The following is a 3,349-nucleotide window of genomic DNA, read 5'->3' on the forward strand; positions in this document are numbered from 1 at the left end:
TGAATGTTATCTCAATTCCATTCTCCACCGCGTACAAGAGATTAGAAGGGTCGCGTGGCAAAGACATAAATCGGCTTGACAAAGCCACATGTTAAATGTGACTGCTGTCACTATTGTTTTCTGTGAGAAAAGTGCTGTTGAAATATTCAAGGAAATTTACTGATTCGGGATCGAATCTACTCTATGCCTAAATGAAGTCACTACACAGTTATGTATATCTTCTCCAGTTACTATTCCTGGGAGGGTTGTAGCATCTTCTCCTGGGAGGGTTGTAGCACTGGATACGAATCACTTTTCGTACGATCATGTGATCTTGCCCATTCATGAACAAAGCCTATAAATAGTCAATAAAGGTGCCAATTTTGCAGAGTGCTGCAGACGTCAGAGCCGGTATGACGTGCTGTACTCTCACCAGTTTTAGAGTGTCTTCGAATTACACTCTCTGTGGCTGTTCTAATGGCTGCACATTCAATCGGGGGTATCGAAGAAGACATGACACATCTGTATCTTTGCTTAATATGTCAGAACCAGCCCAAGGGCTAAACTTCGAACAAACATTTTCCTTACATGTCATATTATGCTATTTCCATTAATTGTAATGCACGGACATCTTTTCATACTATTGCAGCACAATAAATTATGTTCAAATGCTTACGCGATGCTGTGAAATTACTACACGAATTTTCTATTGACTTGGTTTTATATGGGAACAACACACACCCTAAACAATACCCAGATACCTATCAACCACAGTTACAGAATCATAGGGAGAGAATCGCCAGGTACATCCTTCATAGGGTCTGTCAGAAGCAGTCATCATTACACTTTGCGGCTGGATTCCCAAGCGCGATCAAATGAAACTATGGATATTATCCATGGCCTCTTTCTTGGCTTACGCTTATGTCTCTTGCTCGACTCTGTTGTGCAATTCTTTCTTGTGATATTCTAATCACATGCCTGTAGTATCAGAACTGTGACCTCTCAATGCAGACAAATAACTGCTTAACCTGGAAAGACACCCTGACTTCCGAGTTACGCACCCAGTCGAGTAACAGTACTCTAGAGACCCTTCGAAAGAACTCTATCTCGGCCACTCGTACTCTTTCATGACCATAGGTGACGATAGGCATGAAAACCGAATTCAAGATAGCAACTTTTGCTTTTTAACAACCTCTCCTCTTTTGAGGGTTGAATGCTGAAGATGGCGCATTACTGTGCCAGCACCTGCAGTTCTAGCATCCAATTCAGCCTTCTGCTTCCCATCACTTATGAATATAGCCTCGAGATACTTAAACTTTTCCATTTGTCTCAGTGATGTTCCATTAACACGCGGAGTGCACTGGGAAGATTTTCGTGAAAGGATCGATGTCTTAGCATTCGCAACACTAATTTTCATCTCTGCCTTGCAGCACTCGGCAACGAACCTATTCAGGGCATGCTGGTGATCATCTTCAGATGAGCCAAAAAACACTCTGTCGTCTACAAATATCAGCCGACTGATTTTACACTCACCGAATGTGGTATCACTTCCACAATAGCTGCACGTGTCAATCCAGTTCATAAAAGTTATTAAAAGGAGAGGTGACAATACGTATCATGCGAAAGTCCAATACCCACGTTGAAAGGTTTTGTCTTACCATCATTTACACTAACACAAACATATTGACATTCGTATAGGGACTTCATGGTAACTAGAAATTTCCTATTAATCTCAAACTGCTACAAAACCTCCCACAGTATGTCCTGCGATAGGCGGTCATAAGACTTTTTGAAGGCCCACAAAGCAAGCGTACACTAGTGCTTAAGCTTGAGCTAATGACTGATATTTCTAGCGTTGAAGATCAACAGTTGTACATAGAAGACGAGGAAATCTGTTGAGATTTTGACAACAAACTTTTATTATTTTTTTTCGTACAAAAGCAAAAGATAAATATTGTAAGTACAAACGACAAATGTTGAGAGAATTTGGATGTTATTGTTCTTGACGTAATTGGAATAGTATTCAAAAAGTTAACTGCTAGTCGTTGTGTTGCTGTTGTCGATAGTTCATTAGATTGATGTCAGCTCAGTTAGCAGCTGCCCACGTCTGTTCACTGTCCATCTGCGTGTCATCTTGCTGTCTATTATGTTCTCACTGCTACATGCCCAAGCTCTCTGTCTGGTAGTCATGACCTGTCGATTTAAAATCTATTGATGGGTTAGAAAGGAGCGCGCTAAAAGTTGAAGTTACCGCTGTAGCCTATTCCACGCGAGGTCGTGATTAATCAGGTTTTATTGATCACATGGGTAATATTCTAACGAATTGCGACATCGAGGGATTACTGAATATACCCGCTACACACCTTTTGGCAATATTACTACAATTTCTCAAAAACTTGCCTAAGATTGAATATTTGGTCGGTTGTGCTGCGTCTAGGACAGAAGTCACATTTCCCCCCAGCTAGCTTGGGTTCTACAGTTTCCCTACATCTCTTTTCCTGATGCCTAGCATAGACTTTGCTAGGGAGGCGCAACAAGGAAATTCCTCTACAATTAGAACACTGTCCCCTTGTCTCCCTTCGTAAAAATTGGGATTATCACTCCGGATTACCGTTGCGTTGATGTTTTTTCAAGAAGTTCAACCACCTGAGTAGTCAACAGAATACCTTCTCTTTTGAATGCTTTTAGCATCTTAAGTCATATTTCAATCGTTCCAATGAAATTAGATGTCGCGGTGAGCCGAAATACCAACAAATTTCTTCGAAAATTCCGCACGAAGAGACACAAAATTACGTTGGAAAATAACAATTACTGATTGGATGAAATTACTGTCGGATGCGTGTCATGAAAGTTGTGATGTTATAGTGTCTAATAAATACTTTCTCAATTTTTGCTACTAGTATTTCATCATTGGTTTTGTGTTCTATCCATGATATTCTCACAAGTCTTCTATATTCACACATCAGTGACCATGTGTCAGTTCCGTATAGTGCAGAGGGTCATACACAGCACCTTAATAATCTTTTCTGGTTTTGATATTTCTTGGTGTTAGTACGTTAGACATTTGTAGTAACGCCTGCGCATGCGTAGTCTTACGCATGCGTAAAATTAAACAAGCAAGCGTTTCCCGCTCAATTCATTCTCCTTCACGCTGGCCAGCGATTGAGCAAGGACGTGTGTTTAAAGCTGTCTCTACATCTTTCGGTCTTATACTCGACAGCTCGTTATTCTCACCTCTAAAGATGTATAACTAAAAGATATGTATGTTTATCACCTAAATAAATGTTGTTTGAGTTGTTTAGTCTGGAGTTCAGCGTTCCGTCTATTTCTTTAATTTTATAGTAGAAAGTCAGGTATACAATCTAAAGAC

Source organism: Octopus bimaculoides, chromosome 5 (assembly GCF_001194135.2).
Source record: "Octopus bimaculoides isolate UCB-OBI-ISO-001 chromosome 5, ASM119413v2, whole genome shotgun sequence".
Lineage (NCBI taxonomy): Eukaryota > Metazoa > Mollusca > Cephalopoda > Octopoda > Octopodidae > Octopus > Octopus bimaculoides.